Source organism: Cetorhinus maximus, chromosome 5 (genome assembly GCF_964194155.1).
Source record: "Cetorhinus maximus chromosome 5, sCetMax3.hap1.1, whole genome shotgun sequence".
In the NCBI taxonomy this organism is placed as follows: Eukaryota; Metazoa; Chordata; class Chondrichthyes; order Lamniformes; family Cetorhinidae; genus Cetorhinus; species Cetorhinus maximus.
The window spans coordinates 128,996,282-129,013,829 of NC_135883.1; the positions used below are offsets into that span (position 1 = coordinate 128,996,282).

General features: G+C 43.2%; 1 long non-coding RNA gene across 1 annotated transcript; it reads left to right on the forward strand.

Annotated features, from left to right (window-relative positions):
* Positions 1-872: 872 nt before the first annotated feature.
* Positions 873-15,731, forward strand: LOC144680925 (uncharacterized). The gene is made up of 3 exons (XR_013576646.1): positions 873-1,041; positions 1,858-1,931; positions 15,463-15,731. It is a non-coding gene; the product is annotated as an uncharacterized LOC144680925 (long non-coding RNA).
* Positions 15,732-17,548: the final 1,817 nt, after the last annotated feature.

A 17,548-nucleotide genomic window follows, 5' to 3' on the forward strand; every position in this document is an offset into this window, starting at 1 on the left:
ACAGAGCAGTTAAGGCAATCTTAGTCTAAACTGATGGAATAGAAGAATCCTTTGACTGCCAGTTGTATGAATCCTCTGCAAAATGAACATCGATCCACACCATAAAACTATATCTAAGTCATCACTGAATGGATCATGTTCTGACTTTGAGCTCCAGGTGGGGAACCTTGCCCGCTGGTGGTGCACATCAGAAAGTTGAGCAAACACAATTAACTTTACGCTGGGGGGAAATCATATGTAGCTTGTGATTGAATTTCTGGTTTGTTCTACCATAGGCAAGATCTCCTGCTGGGAGCATAAAGTCAGAAAACCATCCCTTAAATGGACAATCTCACCGAGTGGGTGGTTGGTGTGGGAAATGGGAAATGCCCTATTATTGCAGTAGAGGGTGCTCTTCAGGGGTTGGTTAAGGCACATTGAAGTAAAGTAAAGGCAGCTTTACTTTGCAGTTGGCTGTGCTATATCTGAACTGGGAGCTCTGAATGCTGATTCTGAATGCCTGGATTAGGAGACTGTTTTCCAGCATGAACAGCTTTGAATGCAAAAAATGCGAATACTGAAAAAAAAATCCTTAAATCCTATATACTCTATTTTTAAAATAAAACTTTTTCTTTCGGGAGGTTATTATTTTATTGACCATGGCTACATTCATTTATATATTAGGTATCTATTTTGGGCTACTGCATCATTAAATTCATTTCAAAATGCGCATTTAACGGATTACATAACCGGAACAGTAATGTAACTTAATGATGCAACCGGTATGGAACTTCCTCAGTATTATGACTAATAAAATCACATCCTGTTTAAGAAAAATCTTTTGAAGGCTACGATATGTTTCAGTCCCTAATAAAAAAAGAAAAACCCTTTAATAACAGGATCTGCTCAAAACCAGATTGCAGTTGGTCAAATGGAGACAATCATGTTCAGGTTAAACATTCCAACTGGTGTTTATTAAAATCATTGGTACAGGTTTGCAACATGAAAATTAAACTCACTTTCTTTGCAATGGAGAATGCTAGAAAGGAGAGACTTGGAAAAGTAAGTAATTGTTGTTCTTTATTAGTCATCAATATGGGTCAGTCACCTGACCCTCAATTTTTGAATAGCATTGACAAAAAGGTGGCAAATGTGGTTCATAGGAAACATTAGTCTGCCTTTCTCTTTTGGTTGCTGGTCTACCTCACTGCGTGTTTCCAGAATATTTCTGCATTTCTGATTTTTTGCTCTCCTGCCTTAATTGGAGGGGGTCACCACATGACACTTGCAGCCAGGATGGCTGTACCCTATACAGTAGTCAGGGCCATGGAAATCTAGTCAGGCCCTGTCAATTTAGAACAACTAGTGGTGGCGCAGCACTGACTATAAAAGCTACAATAGAATGGTCCATCCGGTGGCTTAGTTGACAATTGGATTCTTTCATCCATGGGAGTTGGGGAGGGAGAGGGATAGTAAAATATAATTTGAAGCTGAGATTCCAAGTGTAACCTGTCAGCCTGGAACTCAATCACTTCCAGAGGCACTGGAATAGAAAGGATTATTTTATGGAGTAAAGTACAGCAGAACCATAACAGATACAATGCTCTGCAAAGTATAAAATATTAATGCATTATGCAGAGATTAAAACACAACTGTATTTGTTATTGAAATTTATCATTTGAACATGCACATACTGGGTGTGTGCCCTTATGCCCTTTTATTCTGAAAACTGAGTAGAATCCATTTCTCTCTCTCTTTACTGCTGGATTAGGAGACTGTTTTCTAGCATGAACGGCTCTGAATACAAAAAATGCAAATACTGAAAAAAATCCTTAAATCCTGTATGCTCTATTTTTAAAATAAAACTTTTTCTTTCAGGAGGTAATTATTTACTGGGAGAGCTTGAAGCAAAACGGCTCCAAGGATTCAGCTGGTCTTGTCCTGTAACTCTGGTGAGACACTACTGAACCTGTAGGAAAATGGCAGTCTTCATTGCTCCTCACAAGGCAAATGATGTCTACGCTGGATAGACCCAGGGGTGAAGACTTCCTAAGCCTGCTCCTCTGATTGGACAGGGACTCGATGTTTCAATGGAGGGAAAGGAGATTCTGTAGTGCAGTCGGTAGTGTCCCTATCTCTGAGCCAGACGCCCTGGGTTTGAGTCCCACTCCAGGACTTGATGACCACAGAGGGTGCATTCACAACATAGCCAAACAGATTTATATCAACCTGCAAATCCTTCCAATATGCCTATGGCAGGCGGTAAGAGCAGGGAGCCTCCTGGTCAGACAGAACTGTGGGGTAGCTGCAGTGCAACAGCATCTCCATGTCAAAAGACTCCATGGAGTGGTTCCTGCCGAAGAATGTATTCTTTGGCAAGCGTATTCCTCACCTTGAGAGACTAGCACAGAGAGGGTCCAGTGGAGGCCAGTACTCTGAATGAGCGAAGGCATATGGGCCTTTGTGGATCAGGCAAGTGGCCTGGCCCTCAAGGGTAAAATTAAAGATTGATAACTTAGTCCCTTTCCTCACAAGAACAAAGGGAATGTGGTTACGGTCAGTAGGGTGGGCAGAACTTGGACAAGTGCCACCTCAGGCACTGATCATCCATGTGAGCATTGAGCAAGTAGGTGTAGGAGGTACAGCATAAGTGGTGCTTGCAGCGAGCTGCCCTCCTAAGAAGCCACGAGTTCCAATGGGGTCATTAGTGGAAGCCCAATCAGAGACAATCCTGGCATCGGAATGAATGCCAGGTTTTACTTATTTCTTTTTATTCAGTCACAGGATGTGGGCGTTGCTGGCCAGGCAAACATTGATTGCCCATCTCTAATTGCCCTTGAGAAGGTAACAGTAAGCCATCCTCATTAATGCACCTAAGAGCCTTACTGGGCCATTTCAGAGGCCAGGTAAGAGCCAGTCACTATGCTGTGCTTCTGGAGTCCCTTATAGGTTAGATCAGGTAAGGGTGGCACATTTCCTTCCCTAAAGGACAGTTGGGTTTTTATAACAATCTGGTAGTCTCATGGTCACCATTACTGATATTAACTTCCTATTCCAGATTTAATTTAATTTATTGAATTTAAATTCTCCAGCTACTGTGGTGGGATTTGAACTCATGTCTTCAGATCACTAGTGTCAGTCCTTTGGATTACTAGCTCAGCAACACAAACATTATGCTACTGTATCTCAAGGCTTTAATCTCTTGGGGGCTAGAATTAAAAGTGGGGTGGTTAAGCTTCAATTGTGCAGAGGCATCATCAGATCCCATCTGGAGTACTGCATTCGGCTGGGGGCACCACATCTCAGGAACGATGTGCTGGTCTTGGTGAGGATATAGCAATCATACCAGTGCTTAGAGAGTTAAATTATGTTAATGATATTACAGACAATGGGCAGAGCCTTCCTGTGGGCTTCAGGACTCTGACTTCAGGACTAAATTGGGGTCCCGAGCCTGCACACCAGGAGAGAGACTGGCCAAGCAATCTTCCTAGCGGCGCCTTTCAATACTGCCAGCCCAGTTGGAGGGTTGGAAACTCTAGAGCCCCAAGGGAGAGTCAAGCAGCACTGCTGAGGCAGGTAGGAGACTGTGCCTCAACACGGAGGCACCCTGGAGGTGTAAATCTACAGAAAGCTTTCAGAGAGGCAAGCATGTAGGCACATCAGAGCGGAGGGGTAATCCCTCCAGCAGGGCTGCGGGTGCGGCCTTTCCCACTGGTCAGCTTCCATGGCATGGCACAGGAAGACTACCTCCATTGGGCTGACGGGGAGCCACTCTGCTGCTGGCAAAATGCCAGTGGTGCTGGAAAATCACCCCTAATTGGTGCCTTAAGCATGTAAATTGCCTGCCTGCTCTTTGTGCAGCAGGCAACTGATCTGCATCCCAGGCCGCCTCGGGAATTTTTCCCAGCAGCTGGAATGCACAGGGAAGCTCTCCTAATGCAGTTCCCCACTATCTTCTCAGAGCCTGCCCTTGCTTCCAAGACAGCCATCACGGGGCTGGGAAAATTCAGCTCAATGGCTTTGATCTTCCCAGCGTTTAACTGGAGGAAATTGTGGTTAATTTAAGACTGGATGTTGGTCAAGTAGGCTGACAACACAGGCAGAGTGCTTTTAGAGGTGATGGAGCAATAGAACTGTGTCTCATCAGCTTATATGTCGAATCAAATGTCAGCCCCTCTGATGATGTTGCCAAGAGGTATTTTAAAATTCAACATTTAGACATAATTCGTCCCAAAATGTTGAACTATCCCAAAACCTGACATCTGGTGTTCATTAATTTGGTTTTTGTGGGACTTTGCCATGTGACAATTGGTTTGCCAACATAATATCAGTGACTACACTTCAAATGCCAGTGTTTTGGGATGCCCTTGGGGTATGTTAAGTTACTATATAGTTGCAAGTTTGTTCTATTGTTGCACATATGCAGGATCAGATAGATGTCTGAGCATGCTTAGTAACACTCTGAGTTTCATAGATTAATGGTCCATGTGGGTGTGAGAAACTATGGTTAATGTGTGGGTGTTCACTGTTATATTATTGTAGATGCAATGAGATCAATGGCAACAAAATATGGACAGCTACTAATTAAAGTGGTAATTATAAATGCACAGAGTGGTATTTTGAAAGGAAAGTGCTAAATAGTAGAATGACGTGGGAGCCCAGCAGGGTACAAAGCAGTGTGCATGTGTGAGAGAGAGAGACAGAGAGAGAGAGAGAGACTACAGGAGCCCAGAGGGGTACAAGGAGCGAGAGAGAGAGAGAGTGCAAGAATCTTCAGGAGGCCAGTAGATTAAGGAGCCAGTGGGAGTGAGAGAGAGAGGAGAGAGTGCAAGTCTTCAGGAATCAAACAGGGCTATCCATTGCTGCCGCTTCCTATGAACAGTCAAAGTAACATTCGGAAAGGAAAACTAAGGTGTGATGTCACAATGAAGCAGGTAGGTGATTGGCTGGTGAATGTTTCTTATTTATCTTATCTAACTAGAGAATCAACTAGTCTTGTCTTTATTTTTAAAATAGGGTATATTGCTACTAGTAAGATCTATTAAGTATTAATATGGTTTATCAGTATTAGTAAACTTTATTAATAGTAGTAAGGTTTTTAGCATTAGTAAGGCTTATTAATTGTAAGGTTTATTAGCAGTAGCAAGGTTATTGATTAACAGAGAAATGATAGGGCTGCTCCAACCTCTAGAATTTGTATCCTGTGCTATGTGGGAACTCCAGGACACTTCCTGTATCCTGGATAACCATTTGTGCAGGAAGTGTCATCAGTTACAGCAGCCTAAGCTCCGGGTTTTGGAATCTGAGCAGCAGCTTGCATCACTGTGATGCATCTGTGAGGTAGAGAGCTTCATGGATAGCACGTTTATAGATGTGGTCAGCCTATAGTTTAAGAGTATGCAGGAAGAGATGGAATGGGAGGCCACAAGTGGATAAGTGTGAGGTTATCCATTTTGGCCGGAAGAATAAAAAGGCGACTTATTATTTAAATGGAGAGAAACTTCAGAATGCTTCAGTGCCGAGGTGCATGAATCACCGAAAGCTAGTATACAGGTACAGCAAGTAATAAGGAAGGCAAATGAAATTTTGGCATTTATTGCTAAAGGAATAGAGTATAAAAAGAGGGAAGTGTTGTTGCAACTGTACGAGGCATTGGTGAGACTGCACCTGGAGTACTGTGCACAGTTTTGGTCCCCTTACTTGAGGAAGGAACGCACTGGAGGCGGTTCAGAGGAGGTTCACTAGATTGATTCCAGAGATGCGGGGCTTGTCTTATGAGGAGAGATTGAGCAGTTTAGGCCTATACTCACTAGAGTTTAGAAGGATGAGAGGAGATCTAATTGAGGTATATAAGATGCTAACGGGGATAGACAAAGTAGACATGGAGCGGATGTTTCCCCTTGTGGGGCATTCTAGAACGAGAGGCCATAGTTTTAGGCTAAGGGGTGGTAGATTCAAATCAGAGATGAGGAGGAATTACTTTTCTCAAAGGATCTGTGGAATTCACTTCCTCAGGGTGCAGTGGATGCCGGGACACTGAATAAATTTAAGGAGGAGATAGACAGATTTTTAGTTAGTAATGAGTTGAAGGGTTGTGGGGAGAGGGTGGGAAATTGGAGTTGAGGCCAAAATGAGATCAGCCATGATTGTAATGAATGGCGGGGCAGGCTCGAGGGGCTGAATTGCCTACTCCTGCTCCTAGTTCTTATGTTCTTATGTAAGACAGTTAAGTAGTAACAGGCAGATGGTGCAAGAGTCCCCTGACTGTATCCCACACTCCAACCTGTATTCAGTTCTGATTACTGATGATGAGGGTGATGGTTCATTTGGGCTGTGCAGCCAGAGGCAAGACCAAGTCAGCATGAGTGGCTCAGCTGTATGTGAATGCATGGAGTGTGGTTAATTAGATTTGTGAGTTACAGGCACAGATTGCCAAGTGGAAATATGATGTTGTGGCTATAACAGAGACCTGCCTCAAAAAAGGGCAGGACTGGATGTTAAATATTCCTGGATATTTAATGATTCAGGAAAGATAGGAAAGGAAGTAAATAAGGAGGAGTGGGGGTATTGGTTAAGGAGAGCATTGCAGTGCTGGAGAGAGAGGATGTCCCAGAGGGATCAAGGATAGAACCTATTTGACTATATCCAAGTAACAAAAAAGGTGCAAATCATTGCTTAGTACAGTCTATAGGCCACTAGCTAGTGGGAAGGATGTAGAGGAATAAATTTGCAAAGAAATTACAGAGAGGTGCAAGAATTATAAGGCAGTAATAATGGGGGGACTTTAATTATCTGAATATAGACTGGGATAGTGGTAGCATAAAGGGCAGAGAGGGCAAGAGTTCCTAGAATGTGTCCTGGAAAAATTTCTACAGCAGTATATTTCCTGTCTGAGAAATGAGGCACTGCTAGACCTGGTTCTTGGGAATGAGGTGGGCCAAGTGGATCAAGTGTCAGTAGGAGAACATTTAGGAGACAGTAAGATTCATAAGTATCATAAGATTTAGGCTGATTACGGAAAAAAAAAATCACAGAATCACATAACTGATAAGATGCAGAGGGAGGCCATTCAGCCCATCGTGTCTGCACTGGTTCTCCAAATGAGCATTATGACTCAGTGCCATTCTCCTGCCTTTTGCCCGTAACCCTGCACATTGTTTCTTTTTAAATAATCATCTAATGCCCTCTTGAATGTCTTGATTGAGCCTGCCTCCACCACACTTCCAGGCAGTGCATTCCAGACCCAAACCACTCACTCTGTGAAAATAGACAAAGAATGGAGTAAGAATAATTAAAAGGGGGAGAGCCAACTTCATGGGGTAAGAATACATCTGGGACAAATAAATTGGAGTCAAAGGTTGGCAGGAAAAATGGTAGCTAAACAATGGACTATCTTCAAAGAAGAGATAGTTCCAACGCAGTCAAAGTATATTCCCTTGAAAGGGAAGGTTAGGGGAAACAAATCCAGAGCTCCCTGGATGACAAAAGAGTTAGAAATTAAAATAAAGAAAATAAAGTGTGCTTATGACAGATGTCAGATAGAAAATACATTTCAGAACTAGGCTGAATATAGAAGGTTCAGGGAGGAGGTGAAAAAGTAAATAAGAGAAGCAAAGAGGGAGTATGAAAATACGTTGGCAGCCAACGTAAAAGGGAATCCCAAAGTCTTCTATAGGCATATAAATAGTAAAAATGTGGTAAATGGAGGAGTAGGGCTGATTAGGAACCAAAAAGGGGATTTACACATGGAGGCTGGGGGAATAGCTGAACTATTAAACGAATACTTTGCACCTGTCTTTTCCAAGGAAGAAGATGCTATCCAGGCTATGGTGAAAGAGGAGGACATTCAGACACTATAATGATTTAAAATTTATCAGGAGGAGGTATTGGATAAGCTGCCTGTACTTAAAATTGATAAGATACCAGGACCGGGTGAGATGCATCCAAGGATGCTGAGGGAAGTGAGAGTAGAAATTGCGGAAGCACAGGCCATAATTTTCCTGTCTTCTTTAGACTCAGGGGTGGTGCCAGAAGACTGGAGAATTACAAATGTTACATTGTTCAAAAAAGGATGCAAAGGTAAGCCCAGCAATTACAATCAGTTAAGCTTCAGCGATGGAGAAACTTCTAGATACAATAGTTTGGGACAAGTTTAATAGTCATATGGACAAATGTGGATTAATTAAGAAAACCTAACATGGATTTCTTAAAGGAAAATGGCATTTAACTAACTTGCTGGAGTTTTTTGAAGAGGTAACTGAGAGGGTTGATGAGGTCAGTGCTGTTGATGTGGTGTACATAGGTGCCCAAAAAGGATTGATACACAACAGACTGGTGAGCAAAGTTATAGCTCATGGAATAAAAAGTACAGTAGCAACATGGGTACTAAATTGGCTGAGTGACAGGAAACAGAGAGCAGTGGTTAATGAATGTTTTTTGGGCTGGAGGAAAGTTTGCAGCTGAGGTCCCCAGGTGTCAGTGTTGCGACTCTTGCTTTTCCTGATATATACTAATGACCTGGTACCTAGGTGCACAGGGCACAATGTCAAAATTTGCAGATGATATGAAACTTGGAAGCATTGTGAACTGTGAGGAGGAACATGCAGAACTTCAACAGGACATAGACAAGTTGGTGGAATGGTCGGGCAGGTGGCAGAATAATTTAGTGTGGAGAAATGTGAAGTGATTCATTTTGGTAGGAAGAACATGGAGAGGCAATACAAGAAACATGATACAACCCTAAAGGGATGCAGGAGCAGAGAGACAGGTTGAGAGGATGGTTAATAAAGCATACAGTTTCCTTGGCTTTATTAATATGGGCATAGATTATAAGAGCAGGGAGATTATATTGAACTTGAATAAGTAACTAGTTCGGCCTCAGCTGGAGTATTGTGTCTAGTTCTGGGTGCCGCACTTACGATGTGAAGGCATTGGAGAGAGGGCAGAAAAGATTCACGAGGTTCCAGAGAAGAGGAACTTCAGAAGATAGATTGAAGATAGATAGATATGAAGATAGACTGAAAAAGTTAGGACTGTTTTCCTTGAAGGAAATTAAGGCCAAGAGGAGATTTGATAGAAGTATTCAAAATCATGAGGGGTCTGGACAAAGAAACTGTTCCCACTTGTGAAAGGATCAAGAGCAAGAGGGCACAGATTTAAAATAACTGGTAAAAGAAGCAAGAGTGATATGAGAAAAAACTTTTTCATGCAGCAAGTGGTTAAAGTCTGGAAATCCCTGCCTGAGAGTGTGCTGGATGCAGGTTCAATCGAAGCATTCAAAAGGGAATTATACTGTTATCTGAAGAGGAAGAATTTGCAGGGTTATGATGAGAAGGCAGGAGAATAGCACTAAGTGAATTGCTTATTTGGAGAGCTGGTGCAGACATGATGGACCGAATGGCCCCCTTCTGTACTGTAAAAATCTGTGACTCAGTGATTCGGAAGATGATGCCCAAAAGAGAGTTGCACCTGGATCATGTAATTTTGCAGATTAGCACATTAGCACTCCTTCAAAAAATGTGCTTGCAATCTTCTCCCAATTTTTTTTTACGACTAGCCATTTGGATTCCCGGAATGGTCCACAAACTCCACATGTTCGGAGACTATTGCTGGGAAACAATACGGATTGTGTTGTGAACATGTTAGCTACTTGACCCTGTTTTGGCCCCAGCCATGGTGCCAGAGAATGTTAAGTCAACTCCCAGGTCACTGTCGACATAAGTCGTTGTCTCAACAAAATTGTGACTTTGTTTTCTACTCTTCCAGATGGAAAACTGCACCACTCTTCTCTCTCTTTCTTTCTTTCTCTCTCTGCTTTTTTTTTACATGCAAGCCTTTGCCAGGGGCAGATTACACTCTAGGAGTTCTGACATTCCCCTATATCTTTTACCACAGAAACAGCCTGCATTTGATCCTAAATGATGGCTGGATAACAGGGTGATGTGTATCAAATTCTTAGTCAGTTTTCCAATATGTTGCTGAAATGTGAAACTGTGTACACTACATTACAATTCACTCAAAGGAAACACAGACACCCATCTCCTGACTTCAAAAAGAGTTTATTTTTGTCAAGATTTTGCTTACATTTTCATTGCTTCCATGGACACCATGAATCCTTCAAACTTTTTAAAGGTTATGCAAGGTTTCTCTTGTTATGTAAGTTTACACTTCAGAGTTCAGAGAACAGTGGAATAAGCAGTCTATTTTTAAGGGGTGGCGATGGTGTAGTGGTATTGTCACTGACCTAATCATCCAGAGACCCTGGGTAATATTACAGGGACCTGGGTTCAAACCCCACCAGGGCAGATGGTGAAATCAGAATCCATTAAAGGTCTGATGATGACCACAAAACCATTGTTGATTGTTGTAAAAACCCATCTTGTTCACTAATGTCCTTCAGAGAAGGAAATCTGCCATCCTTACCTGGTCTGGCCTACATGTGCCTCCAGACCCACAACAATGTGGTTGACTCTTAAATGCCCTCTGAGCAAGAGCAATTAGGGATGGGCAAGAAATGCTGGCCCAACTAGTGACACCTGGATTGAGTAACCAAAAAAAATTCTGCTAGTTGATAAATACATTAACTCAGCAGGTGACAAATGATGGAAGTTCCCTGCCTGAAGGTACTCTCCTGTGCCACATTTACACATCTTGTAGGTTATCGTATAGCGCTGACTTTATCTGCACTGGAGTGCTGTTTTGGGCTGTAGTAGAGTGCTTCAGTTGGAGTTTGGTGACTGAGGGAATTTAAGGGTTAAATTAAGCTCTATCTAAAGTCTAGTCTTTTTTTAATTTAGCAATTAACCAAAAGTTACTGTCAGGGTTGGAAGGAGGTGAGTTGTAGTCCAGCCTTAAAACAGGGCTCATACAGGCTCTGCTTGGAGCTGCAACTAGTTAATTAGATAACTGGCTTAATCAGGTCTTCAGAGGCTAGGTTCAGAGAGCATTAAAGTAGGCTATCTTATAGTGCTGACTTTGTCTGCCCTGGAGTGCTGTTTGGGTTGCAATAGAGTGCTTCAGTTGGAGTTTGGTGACTGAGGGAATTCAGTGAGATGGGAGAGGTGTTGTTCCTTTCCTTTTCTACCTTTTCCTTTCCTCAGAAAGAAGAGCGGTGGCCTTTGTAAGTAGGACCTGGTGAGTAAATTAGAAAAGTGTAATGTTTTTAAACAAGTTGCGATACTTGGATTTAACTGAGAAGCACCAGGAATAAGGGAAATTTAGGGTCAATATAATAAAGTAATATAAATAATCCAAAGTAGAATACAGTTAACATAAGGGAAGTAGAGTTAAGATATAGCAGGGCAGCTCAGTCGAGTGGAATGCATGTCCTGTAATATGTGCAAAGTCATGGACGCTACCGGTATCCTAGACGACCACATGTGCAGGAAGTGCTGTCAGCTGCAGAAACTTGAGCTCCAGGTTTCAGAGCTCGAGTGGTGGTTGGAGTCACTGTGGCGCCTCTGAGATGCTCAGAGAGGTGGTCACACCGCAGCTTCAGGGTCTGGAGACAGAGAGAGAATGGGTGACCACCAGGCAGTCCAAGAGAAGTAGACAGGTAGTGCAGGCATCCCCTGGGGTCCCACTCACAAATCAGTTTTCTGTTTTGGAAGCTGGTGAGCGCACTGATTCCTCAGGAATGCAGTCAGACCCAGGTTTGTGGCACCACAAGGGGCTCGGCTGTACAGGAGGGGAGGGAGAGCCATAGTGATAGGGAATTCATTGGTTAGGGGAGCAGACAGGCGTTTCTGTTTCTGTAGATGTGACTCCAGGATGGTATGTTGCCTCCCTAGTGCCAGGGTCAAGGATAGAGCAGCTGCTGGACATTCTTCTGGGGAAGGGTGAACAGCCAGAGTTCATGGTCCACATTGGCACCAACGATTTAGGTCGGAAGGGGGGAGGGGTGTAATCCTGTAATCAGAATTTAGGGAGCTAGATAGAAGGTTAGCAAACAGGACCTCAAATGTAGTAATCTCCGGATTGCTCCCAGTGCCACGTGCCAGTGAGTATAGAAATAGGAGGATAAGGCAGATGAATGCGTGGCTGGAAAGATGGTGCAGGAGGGAGGGCTTTAGATTCCTGGGTCACTGGGACTGGTTCTGGGGGAGATGGCACCTGTACAAGCCGTATGGGCTGCACCTGAACAGAGCTGGGATTGAGTTCCTTGTGGGGTGTTTTGCTCATACCATTGGGAGGGCTTTAAACTAACTCAGTAGGGGTGTGGGAACCAAGAGAAAATGTTAGACAGGAATACCAGGGTGCAAGAAATACTGGGAGAGAGAGGTAGCACTAGTATAGAAAATAATAAGTTAATAGGTAAAGTCAGAGTAAGGGAGAAAGTAACAAGATCTAAAGCAGGATGGCTATGCATATATGTGAATGTACGGAATACAGTAAATAAGATTGGGGAGTTACAGGTGCAGATTGCCATGTGGAAATATGATGTTGTGGTGATAATATAGACCTGGCTCAAGGAAGGGCAGAACTGGGTGTTAAATATTCCCAGGTACAAGGTGTTCAGAGAGATAGGAAAGAAAGGAAAGGAGGAGGGCTGGCAGTATTGGTTAAGGAGAGCATTGCAGTGCTGGAGAAAGAGGATATCCCAGAGGGTTCAAGGACAGAATCAATTTGGCTAGAGATAAGGAACAAAAAGGGTGCAATTACATTGCTCGGTTTAGTCTATAGACCGCCAAATAGTGACAAGGACGCAGAAGAACAAATCTGCGGGGAAATTACAAAGCGATGTTGGTATTATTGAGTAGTTAAATGGGTGACTTTAATTACCCGAATGTAGACTGGGACAGTGGTAGTGTAAAGGGCAGAGAGGGGCAAAAGTTCCGAGATTGTGTTCAGGAGAATTTTCTGTGACCGATCCAACAAGAAAAGACCTGGTTCTTGGTGGGCCAAGTAGATCAAGTATCAGTGCGGGAACATTTAGGAGACAGTAATCATTGTATTGTACGTTTTAGGATGATGATAGAAAAGGACGATAGGTAATCCAGAGTAAGAATAATTAACTGACCAGAGCTGACTTTGATGGGGCAAGAACGGAGCTTGACCTAGTAGACTGGAATAAAAGATTGGCAGGAAAATCTGTAGGTGAACAATGGGCTACCTTCAAAAAAGGATTGGTTCGGGCACAGTCAAGGTCTATTCCATCAAAAGGGAAAGGTAGGGTGAACAAATGCAGAGCTCCCTGAATGAAAAAGGAGATAGAAATTAAGATAAAGAAGAAAATGTGCTTGAGAACCAAAAGAAGAATACAGAAGGTTCACAGGGAAGGTAATAAAGCATAATAGAGAAACGAAGAGTGATTACGAGAAAACCTGGTAGCCAACATAAAGGGGAATCCCAAAGTCTTCTACAGGCATATAAATAGTAAAAAGGTGGTAAAAGGAGGAGTAGGGCCAATTAGGGACCTAAAAGGGATGTTACACATGGACGAAGGGGCCATGGTTGAGGTGTTAGATGAATATTTTGCATTCGTCTTTAGCAAAGAGGTAGATGCTACACGGACCATGGTGACAGAGGAGGAAACTCTGTCACCAGAAGGGTTCAAAATTGATAAGGAAGAGGTGTTGAATAGACTATCGGCACTTAAAGTTGCCAAGGCACCAGGACTGGATGAGATGCATCCAAGGATATTGAAGGAAGTGAGAGTAGGAATTGAGGGGCACTGGCCATAATCTTTCAGTCTTCCTAGACTCAGGGATGATGCCAGAGGACTGGAGAATTGCAAACATTAAGCCCTTGTTCAAAAAAGGCTGTAAGGATAAGCCCAGCAATTGTAGACCAGTCAGTTTAACTTCAGTGGTGAGCAAGATTCTAGAAACAATTTGGGATAGAATTAGTAGTCACATAGAAAAATATGGGTTGATAAAGAAGAGCCAGCCTGGATTTCTAAAGGGAAAATCGTGTTTAACTAATTTGCTGGAGTTTTTTTGAAAGGGTAGCCGAAAAGGTTGATGAGGGTAATGCTGTTGATGTGATGTACATGTACTTTCAAAAGGTATTTAATACAATGTCACACAACAGACTTGTGAGAAAGGTTATTGCTCATGGAATAAAAGGGACTGTAGTTATGTGGATACAAAATTGGCTGAAAAATAGGAAGCAGAGAGTAATGGTCAATGGATATTTTTCAGCCTGGAGGAAGGTTGGTAGTGGAGTTCCGCAAGGGTCAGTTTTGGGACCCCTGCTTTTCCTGATATATATTAATGATCTAAAACTTGGTGCGCAGGGGACAGTTTCAAAGTTTGCAGATTATACGAAGCTTGGGAGTGTTGTGAACTGTGAGGAAGACGGTGTGGAACTTCAAGAGGGCATAGACAAGTTGGCGGAGTGGGCAGATAAAGTTCAATGAGGAGAGGTTTGAGGTGATGCATTTTGGTAGGAAGAACATGGACAGACAATATAAAATAAGAGGTGAAATTTTGAAGTGGGTGCAGGAGCAGAAATACCTGGGCGTATATGTGCATAGATCATTGAAGGTGACAGGACATGTGGAGAGAGCAGTTAATAAAGCATATAGTATCCTGGGCTTTATTAATAGGGACATAGAGTACAAGGGCAGGGAGATTATGCCGAATTTATATATGACATTCATTAGGCCTCAGCTGGAATATTGTGTACCGTTTTGGGTGCTACACTATAGGAAGGATGTGAACACATTGGAGAGAGTGCAGAAGAGGTCTACAAGAATGGTTCCAGGGATGAGAAACTTCAGTCATGAAGATAGATTGGAGAAGTTGGGACTGTTCTCCTTGGAGAGAAGACGTCTAAGAGGAGATTTGATAGGGATGTTCAAAATCATGAGGGGCCTGGACAGAGTAGATAGGGAGAATCTGTTCCTGCTCATAAAAGGATCAAGAAGGGCACAGATTTAAAGTGATTTGCAAAAGAAGCAAATGTGACGTGAGAAAAAACTTTTTCACACAGCCAGTGGTTTGGGATTGGAATGCACTGCCTGGAAGTGTGGTGGAGGCAGGTTCAATCAAGGCATTCAAGAGGGCATTAGATGATTATTTGAATAGAAACTATGTGCAGGGGTAGGGGGAAAAGGCAGGGCAATGGCACTAGCTCACCTGGAGAGCCCATGCAGACACGATGGGCCGAATGGCCTCCTTCGGTGCCCTTAAAATTCTGTGATTCTGTGATCTAAATGCATGAACTGGCACAGAGGCATTAACATAAACACAATTACTCTACCTGATTTTACTGCTCCATTGTCTTAACTGGAGTGTAAAATTGGACAGGGTAGAAAACTGGCATTTGGTCCGATTAGTTTTCAGCCAGGCAGGTTAGATTAAAAAGACATCCTATGTGCCTGCTTTCTAAGTAGTTGATGAATTCATTAATGCCACACATATGATAATTAATGCATTGTCCATTCGTACATACTGGAGTCCAGATCCCAATACCCACACCCGGCCTGCACCCCACCCATTCCTGCCTCAACTCTTGACTAACCCTCTTTGCTCCCAGCAGGAATTTGGATCCAATCTCTCTCCACTCCAAGTACAACCCTGCAGCCGGCCTTCCTCTTCCTATCTCCCTGCACCTGGACAGATATGCAGCAAACCTGCCTGCCCTTAGCCATATTCTGCAACCACCACCCTCTCTCTATGAACCTCAACTCTGCACATGGATTCTGTATTCTCAGCTTCAACAGGCTGACTGTAGAGTAACAAATCCAGGCAGAAGTCATATGTTGTTCTTACCATAGTTTCAATGGCATAAACTCAGCTGTACATAAAACGAAATGGATGAAATTTATGTATTTTTCCATTTTTGTCATTCTTTGTATTAAAGCAGAAAAATCAGTAATTATTCCTGTAAGAGCTGGGTCTTTTACCCTATACTAAATCTAAGTTTTATTATGACTTGATTCATCCAACTTCAACTTGAAAAAACATTAACTATTTTCATTGTGTAATGGTTTGAGTTTAACTCCATGATGGGATTAGAAGCATAATAACATAACATGGATTTACACGATGGAAACAACAGCCCGCATTTCATATGCAGGTGTAGCTCCTGCCCACAAGCTGGAAAGTCGGAACTGAGCTCACCTCCACCGGCTCTGGAAGCATGAATCTATTTTATGTGCCAATCAGAGGGCCAAAAGCTCTTGAGCCCCAGCAGTGCCACCAGGAGCGGTGGCCAATTCTGGAACTGCAGCAGTCCCAGGCCAGAGAAGTGTGCCCAGAGTTCAGGTAGAGGGTTGGGGATTTCCAGGGGCAATCAGGCAGGCTCCAGCGAGAGTGGGGAGTGGCCGCTCGTGAGGGCTGGGTGGAGTCTTCCCCCACAGCAATCCGTGCCACTTTGGAGGGGCCCTCCTTGGGCGACAGGGTGCCTGAACAGAAGGGACGCTCCACCTCCACCCCTCCAGCCTGGAGGCAGACTGCCAACTTTTACTGGGCAGCATCCCTAGGAGGTGAAGTGCCCCATACCACTGTTGATAAAATAACAGCAGTGGCAGAAAGAAGCCATTAATTGGCCACTTAAGGGCTTCAATTGGCTAAGGGTGGGTGGGCCACATGCCACTTCCCCCCACCCCACAGGTAAAATACCCACCAAGGCGGGATGGTGCCAGGCATGGCAGCCCCAGTCATCCCACTTGATTTTACAGCCCTCAGCCCACTCCGGGTGGGGGTGTGCATCAGTGGGTGCGTAAAATTCCAGCCAATGTTATATATGTAAAGTACTTGATTAGTGGATGTTTTCCGCTACCTTCCTCACTAGGATGCTTGTAACTGCCTTTGACATTTCTACTATGTAGATAGCTATAGCAATCAAACAGTTGCCCCTTCATTCATATGCCAACCATCGTCTGATACTGTACAATTAAGAGCACCACAAAGTGTTTCAAAAAAATGGTTTGATAGTTTTTGTCTGAAGCAGTGCCACAGAAAATGAGGCAATGTATCTTAACTCTGTGGAAATGGAACATTGAATATGTTTGCCTCCATTGGTCTCAAGATAGCTGTTATTACATCAGATGCATGAAAGAGGAACCTTGAAGAACGTGTTGACGAGCATTACTCTGCTGTAGTGCAATAATCTCAAGCATCACTTTCCAGGACAGTGAGATCTGTCCCAGATGTGAAAGAGTCATGACTCATAAGCTTTGGAGATCTTTCACATGAACGACATAATGTCTGGAACTCATCTGCACTGGTCAGATGCTGAAGTCTGGCACATATCTCCCAATGGAGTCATCAGAGCTTCTTTAAATTAGTTATCCGATGAAATGCACTGCTGTCAACTGTTGAGTGATAGTCTGCACATATGAACTATGATTTGCGACTTGTACATTATCCATCCTATGGGGAGTTCAGTGATCAGGAAAATAGAGAGAGAGCTCCTAAATTTATGGTCAGATTCAGCATTGAATAACTGCGAAAGCTTAAACTTTGGCAAACCTCACTGAACAATCAATGTCATGCCCTAAGGCAATTGGTGTGATAGGGTAGTTCTTGAAGGGAAAATAGGTTTTACAGGCTCTGCAATTATTCAGTGCTTTGTACTACTTCACTGGTGGCATAGATATAGATAACCAGAATATACCTGA